Source organism: Arctopsyche grandis, chromosome 2 (genome assembly GCF_051622035.1).
Source record: "Arctopsyche grandis isolate Sample6627 chromosome 2, ASM5162203v2, whole genome shotgun sequence".
NCBI classification, from domain to species: Eukaryota; Metazoa; Arthropoda; class Insecta; order Trichoptera; family Hydropsychidae; genus Arctopsyche; species Arctopsyche grandis.
The window spans coordinates 39443733-39452526 of NC_135356.1; the positions used below are offsets into that span (position 1 = coordinate 39443733).

The 8794-nt window shown below is 35.1% G+C and overlaps 1 long non-coding RNA gene across 1 annotated transcript; it reads right to left on the reverse strand.

Moving 5' to 3' along the window:
- Nucleotides 1-2481: 2481 nt before the first annotated feature.
- Nucleotides 2482-5433, reverse strand: LOC143922670 (uncharacterized). Its single transcript, XR_013261615.1, has 2 exons — nucleotides 5146-5433; nucleotides 2482-4594 (listed from the first exon to the last, which is right to left on the reverse strand). It is a non-coding gene; the product is annotated as an uncharacterized LOC143922670 (long non-coding RNA).
- Between the last annotated feature and the right edge of the window lie 3361 nt (nucleotides 5434-8794).

An 8794-nucleotide genomic window follows, 5' to 3' on the forward strand; every position in this document is an offset into this window, starting at 1 on the left:
TTTGATATTATTAAATATTTAATATTTGATATTATTAAAATATTTGATATTACAACAATACAATAAATAATAGTGAGCACAATACATCAATTTGAGATTCAAATATTTTAATTTATCGAGGACATATTGTTGCAATACATACAACATCAATTTTGAGATTAAAATATTTGATATTTTTCAGGATACAATATTACAAATAATAATAGTGAGCACAAAACATCAATTTGCGATTCAAATATTTAAGCTTATCGAGTACATATTGTTACAATACATATTACATCAATTTTGAGATTAAAATATTTGATATTATTCAGGAAACAACATTACAATAAATAATTGTAAGCACAATACATCAGTTTGAGATTAAAATATTTAAATTTATCGAGGACATATTGTTATAATACATAATACATCAATTTTGAGATTAAAATATTTGATATTATTAAATATTTAATATTTGATACAATACATCAATTTGAGATTCAAATATTTTAATTTGTCGAGGACATATTGTTACAATAAATATTACATCAATTTCGAGATTAAAATATTTGATATTCTTCAGGATACAACATTACAATAAATAATAGTATGCACAATACATCAATTTGAGATTCAAATATTTTAATTTATCGAGGACATATTGTTTCAATACATATTACATCAATTTTGAGATTAAAATATTTGATATTCTTCAGGATAAAACATTACAATATATCGTAGTAAGCACAATACATCATTTTGAGATTAAAATATTTTAATTTGTCGAGGACATATTGTTACAATACATATGACATCAATTTTGAGATTAAAATATTTGTTATTATTGAGGATACAACATTACAATAAATAATAGTGAGCACATTACATCAATTTGAGATTCTTATAATTTAATTTATCGAGGACATATTGTTACAATACATATAACATCAATTTTGAGATTAAAATATTTGATATTATTAAATATTTAATATTTGATATTATTAAAATATTTGATGTTACAACATTACAATAAATAATAGTAAGCACAATACATCAATTTGAGATTCAAATGTTTTAATTTATCGAGGACATATTGTTACAATACATATTACATTAATTTTGAGATTAAAATATTTGATATAATTCAGGAAACAACATTACAATAAATAATTGTAAGGACAATACATCAGTTTGACATTCAAATATTTAAATTTATCGAGGACATATTGTTATAATACATATTACATCAATTTTGAGATTAAAATATTTGATATTATTAATTATTTGATATTATTAAAATATTTGATATTTCAACATTACAATAAATAATAGTGAGCACAATACATCAATTTGAGATTTAAATATTTTAATTTATCGAGGACATATTGTTTCAATACATATAACATGAATTTTGAGATTAAAATATTTGATATTATTCAGGATACAACATTACAATAAATAATAGTAAGCACAATACATCAATTTGATATTCAAATATTTTAATTTATCGAGGACATATTGTTACAATCCATTTTACATCAATTTTGAGATTAAAATTGTAGGAATCTCCGCAAATCGAAACTATCGAAAACTAATGCGACGGAGAATACATTTCTCACGCTCAACCATTGACGTCATGTCAAGTCGAAGAACACCTGCATCCATTAAATTAAATCGAGTGGAACGACGCCAAACATTTGAGCATATTCCACCCCAACAAACCAAGTAGAATGACACGAAGAACACCTGCATCCAATAATTTAAATCGAGTGGAACGACGCCAAACATTCGAGCATATTCCACCCCAACAAACCAAGCAGAACGACACGGAATCGAAGAACACCTGCATCCATTATACTAAATCGAGTGGAACGACGCCAAACAATCGAGCATATTCCACCCCAACAACCCAATCAGAATGACACGAAGAACACCCGTATCCTTTAAACTAAATCGAGTGAAACGACGCCAAACATTCGAGAAACGTCCACCCTAAACAACAAATTTCATTCATTCCTCGCATAACTTGCACACGTAAACACCACGTGCACTTCTCGGAATCAATCGCCAAACACAGGTCATGTGGATCCCCAAAAAGAATATAAAAGGAGGTCCATCCCAAACAACTTCAGTCGACCCACAGCAACAAGAGTCGACACACAGCAGCAGACTAGTCAACAGGCAGCATCCACCACGACAGCAGTCGACATCCAGCATCTGACCAGCTACCACATTGCAGATCCAGCGGCCCGCACATTGCAGATCCAGCGGCCCGCACGACACCAAGTCAACAGCCAATAACCGCTTCGAGAAAACTTCCTCAATTATTCTAATTCACTTGTACAATATTTGGGCAAACAATAAAACAACTTAAAACAAGCACAACAGTGTTTCTTTAGGCTGGGATACGGTCAACACTACCTACCCCGCCTACAAAATATTTGATATTATCCGGGATACAACATTACAATAAATAATAGTAAGCACAATTCATCAATTCGAGATTCAAATATTTTAATTTATCGAGGACATATTGTTACAATACATATTACATCAATTTTGAGATTAAATTATTTGTTATTATTCAGGATACAACATTACAATAAATAATAGTAAACTCAATACATCAATTTGAGATTCAAATACAGGTAGTCCTCGACTTACGACGGTTCGCACTTACGACCGAAAAAAAAAAAATTATTAATTAATTATTTTTCAAAAATTGATTGATAAATCTCAAGCGGATGTGAGTTATGAAAACGGGGAATTCTCTTTCGGAAGAAATGAAACATATCAGTAGTTTTACAAATTAAGTTATGACTCATTCTTTTGGGTTTCGTCACCAATCGCCCGACGGTAACATACTCATATGGTCGTTACTGTTTGTTACATAACTGTTCGTTATTGTTTTGGAATGTTTATTTTCTTAATTTCGTGTTGATTAATGCTCAAATTTTTATTTATAAGAAGATTTATAATGTGTGATAAAGAAACGTGATAATGACTGATAAATAAACTCTTGTTAAAAAAAGAGAAAGGTGATAGACTTAGAAATGAAACTTGAAGTGATAAAACAATAAAAAAAATCGTAAAGCCGTCAAAGGGTCCTTGTCATTCAAATCTAAAATAATAAATAAAAAAAAGACTCGGACCCATTCAACAAATGGTAAAATTACTAGTGATTTGGATCGAAGACAAGATTGAAAAGCGAATTCCATTGCGTATCTTAAAGCTCATTATTTAAAAATTATCGATTTGAACCCGTTTCTCTTTGCATATACGAAAAATAAAAAAAAATGTCGAGGATATTACTAACCTAATCGTACAATTTTGCGAACGTCTACAATTTGACGTAGATAACGAAGACATCAACCAACTTCTTGAAAATGATTTAAAAGATGTAACCAACGCAGAATTATTAGATCTTGAAACTCAAATGGTTGCAGAAGAGGATATTGATGAAAATAAATCAATCACATCTGCGGAAACGCTGAAAAAATTTGTATTGAAATAAATGGCTGCTGCTTTTAATTTAATTAATCAAGGAATACAAAAGTTTGAAGTGATGGAACCAGACATTGAAAGATTTTCAAATGTGAACCGCAGGATTCAAGAAAATCTTGCATGCTACCAAGAAATATATAGAGGAAAAATACAGGATAATTTTCAAACAAAATTAGACACATTTTTCAAAAAAACTCATACGACTGTATCTCAAACTGAAGATGAAGAAATGGATTGTACTTATGTGATAAGTGATGAGGATGTATAATTTATAATTAATAAGTACGGATGATGTAGATTTTTTTTTAAATTTAAATATGAATTCATTTGAATTACTGTATTAATAAAAGTAAGTAAAATCACCGAAAAAAAAAATATAAATATATTCCTCGACTTACGACGGATTCGACTTACGACCGAGGTTCAGGAACGTATCTCCGTCGTAAGTCGAGGAATACCTGTATTTGAATTTATCGAGGACATATTGTTACAATACATATTACATCAATTTTGAAATTAAAATATTTGATATTATTCAGGATACAACATTACAATAAATAATAGTGAGCACAATACATCAATTTTGAGATTAAATTATTTATTTTAAACATTTAGTAAATTTCACAAATAAACTTATTTAATTTTTGATAATTTTTTTTTTTTTTTAGATGATTTTGAAACATTGTCAACCTTTCTTGTTACATTTCACAATTTTGTCAACATACCGAATATACCACCAAGAGGCCAAATGTAACATTATGATTATGCAAGTTAAACGATAAACAAAAATTGCAATGTGTTTATTTTGTATTGTTTCGCTTATTTTCACGGTGTTTGTTCGACTTCTTTTTGACAATCTGAAGCCGCTGATCGCCCGATATGATGTTTATAGTCGGTGTTACAACCTTGGGAGGAGTAGGCAGCTCGTCCAACGGGATTTGAGGCGGGGGGCTCACAGAATTGGCTTTTTCCGGAGATATCGGACCGCTGGCAGTCGACGACGAAGAACATTCGATCACCATCGGCGGAGAATTAATGCTGCTCGCATTGTCGAAGTCTAGAGCGTCGAGACAAGTCATACACTGCTTATAATTGGACTGTGACACTCCTAGAAAAGTCAAAGGTTGAGTTTCTTTTGTCATGAGATTTAATCAGATGTTTTTACATATATATATATTTATTTATTTATTTATTTATTCACAAATTTGCCATAGTGACTTTACAGATCAACTCCAAGTCGACACTATGGTTATATAAAAAGGAAATTAATTCCTATTATATTATAATAATATTATATATTAATTAAAAGACAAATATGGATAAAACAAATACAAAAATACAAAATTGTTAAAACATGAAATATAAAAATATAAAAATACAAAATTGTAAAAACATGAAATATAAAAATATAAAAATACGAAATTGTAAAAATATAAAATATAAAAATATAAATTGTAAAAATAAAAATATAAAATTGTAAATACATGAAATATAGAAATATAAAAAACATGAGAAATAAAATTATAATGAAAAATAATAATATGAAAGATAAATATATAAAAATATGAAACATAAAAATATAAAAATTTGAAAATATAAAAATATGAATATAAAAATGCAATATGTTACAAGTTGCTAAGATCTCAAACTAAACAGTACCTCAACCAGATCAGTATCTTTCTCCTTTTCGCGTTCCTTTTCCTTCTCTCGCCCCGTGTCCAAATATTTCACCTCATCTAAAGCTGAACGCAATTGGTCGGTAGAATCGCTGCTCGAAGAGTGCAGCAATCGCAGAGCTTGGCAGATGGTGGGGTCCAGCTCTAAGGCACACATCGTGACGTCGTAGACTGACAAGCTGTGGCTGACGAAAAACCGATAGTGAAAAAATTCTGTGTTGCTAGCCGATACAATATTAACTGAAGGCCAAAGGTTTTCAGAATTAATCAATACTTCATTGGGATATGGGTGTATAATGGTCGACTACTGCATGACTTGTACAAAAACCAACTGTTGCTCTTTATTGCGAATCATTACTAGACACGATGTCAATAAATCTCACTGCTATTTTATTTAAGACACAACAAAGCAACAGGTGTTTTTCTACAAATTATATTATTTATTTATGAGAATATATGGGGAAGACGGCGGAAGCCGATAGGTCCACGGGGCCTAATCGCTTAGTATAGATAATGAGATAAAACACTAATTACTCATAACATTAATATGGTAAAAGACAAAAAAAGTAAACACTATAAAGGATATGACAAGAGATTAAAAAAATCTGTATAATGGAACATCTGGCAGCCGAAAAGTCCATCATACTAACGATAACTATCATACTAACGAGAACTCGAGTGCCAAATATTGTGTATTTGCGATTTTCATGGAAAAATTGTCTTTGTGACCACCGCAATGTGACGAATAGTCCAATTACCTTTTAGTACATAGGTAATTATTAAAGAAAGGTCATATTAATTTAAATATAAGACTTTTTATAAAATTATTTGAATGTCAAATATCATATTTATTCAAAATTTATGCATAAAATACATTTAATATATGTAATACAAGATCCTCTTAAACATTGAAAATTTTATGTATGTATTTATATTTTAACAATAGATAAAGGACAGTTTGATACATATGTATATTGCTTTAGCAAATGCTCTATCAAGTTGATGACATTCAGAATCAGTAATATTGTCAAAATATGATTATATTCGCCTATGGTTTATGCTAAGTAAACGTGCAGTAGATTCAATGCATGAAGATTCAGAAGTAGTGGACTGGTCTATAGCATCCAAGTCAATAATATCGGTATCTATGTATTAGTGTAGTGTGCATGGGATGCGTGATGTGGAAAAAGGGCGGGAGATTATATAATAACAACAGGTTGTAAGTCTGTTTGTATGGCGACTGTATTTTATATAAATTATACAGAGATCAAGCAAGGGGGAAGGGGGGAACGATTTCGAATTCCGAGATCGACATATTTGCCACTTGCATTTCGTAAAAACGACAATAACTAATATCCAACTCAAATACAAATTGGACTCTCCTGGCGGCGACTCTCGTCGGGTGTACCGCAGGGCTCTGTCCTCGGACCATTCCTGTGGAACGCTATGTATGACGGGCTACTGAGTGTAGAGCTCCCGGAGGGTGCCAGTGCCGTTGCTTTTGCGGACGATGTCGCAATCACGGTATTTGCGAAATCCCTCAGAAGCGTGGAGATCTGCGGCAATGATGCGCTCTATCGGGTGAAGACATGGCTAAATCGCGCTGGGCTGGAACTAGCAGTCCAGAAGGCGGAGGCAGTGTTCTTCACCAGACGAAGAGGTTTCGGCCCACCGAAATTGGAGCTGGAGGGTTTGTAGGTACCGTTCCGTAACTCGGCGCGATACCTCGGAATCCAGCTCGACCGGAAGCTCAGGATCACGGAGCATGTGGAGCGGGCAGACATGTGGATCCACCAGGGCAGACGTGACTGCCTGTCAGTTAGCCCACCTCACGCCGAATGTAGGGGGGCCTAAGAGTGTTAGGAGGATACTCCTGAACTCGGTGGTCCACTCTGTACTCCTATACGGCGCTCCTGTCTGGTGTGACTCCCTTAAAGTGGTGCGCACTAGGCGGAAAACGGCTGGAGTGCAGAGGCGGAGTGCTCTGAGGGTCGTCTCGGCGTACCGCACGGTATCGGAAGATGCCGCACTGGTGCTCGCTGGCACACCGCCTGTGGACCTGCTTGCGGTTGAGCGAAAGGCGACACACGGCGGGCTGAAAAAAAGCGAAGTGAGGGATGCCACCATGATACAGTGGCAGCAGCGGTGGGAGTCAGCCACTGGGGGAAGGTGGACGCAAAAGCTCGTCGGGGACCTGAAGCAATGGTGCGGAAGGAAACACGGTGACCTGAACTTCCACCTCACCCAGTTGTTGACAGGACACGGTTGCTTCGGAACCTATCTGCACAAGATAGGGAAAGAAGCAACACCAAGCTGCCACCACTGTGAAGCAGCTGACGATGACGCAGAGCACACATTGCTTCACTGTCCTGCGTGGGACGCCCCAAGGGAGGCCCTCAAAGCCGTGATCGGGGAGGAAACGCTATGGACGGGGATGGTGATGGGTTCGATGCTCCGCGACAGAGGGAGCTGGCCGGCTTGGGAGGCCTTTGCTGCCTCTGTGATCGGGGAGAAGTTACAGTTCGAAAGGGAAAGGAGACGCCAGGGGCGCTTTTCTGAGACGTAGGACTCGATAAGAGCACCGCGACCTGAGGTGGGTCTCTGCTGTCTCCTGCGTGAGCGTATTGCGCAGATTGTGGCGCTTGTGATTTTGTGCTTGTGACAGATTGTGGCGCTTGTGTAAGCTTGACAGATTTTTAAATTTCCGGGGGACAACCCGGTTTATTCCTGGGAATAAAACGGGTTTTTCCTGTTGGCACAACTCTAGTTACGACTACCTATTTTTTATTCAATTATTTTAACTACAACACTGATCAATCGCGCTGACAACACTGTATCAAGTAGCCAAATCTACCGGATTCACTGTAAGTTCGCCTAATGCAATTCACCTAATTCGAGTATAACTAAGCGAGCCGCCACATCACTCCCCCCCCCCCCCATCACGTCGGGGTCACCAGTTATGGAGGATGAACGAATGAGACGACTGGCATGTTAATGCACGTGTTTATTATATGACAGCTGAAGGAAGAGTGAGTAGTGGCTCTCCGAACCCAGCCGAGTTGGTTCTCACTCGCAGGAAGGCAACCAAACTCGACCATGTCGTATAAGCGAGCCGCCACAATATAATACAAATGATTACTAACCAAATAAAATAACATTATAAAATAGAAAATGATCAGTAGATCAGTAGCTATTAAAATATGTAGATATAATATGTATTGTGAACATAATTTCCTAATAATAAAAAGCATTTAAAAATCAAACCAAATAATATATATTCAAGAATATGTTTATGTATAATGTGTTAAAAACATAATAAATCATTGTATTTACTGTGCGCATATCTAAGTTTCCCATCCGAATTTACGCTATTACTACTCCTCGCCACCCGTTTCGCGTCGATAGCTCACACACACACACACACACTAACAGACATTTGTTTACGTTTTTACATTTGACATTTGACGTGGGTGCATTCATACCGACCGCGACATATATAATCCATTCATGAGTCAGTCAGTCAGTCAGTCACTTTTCTTCGAAGCCGCTGATATAGCTGAACGCATATCTAACATCTACTGCCCCTCCTCTATCATGTCCATCTTTTAAAAGAATACAAACATAACCCCCGT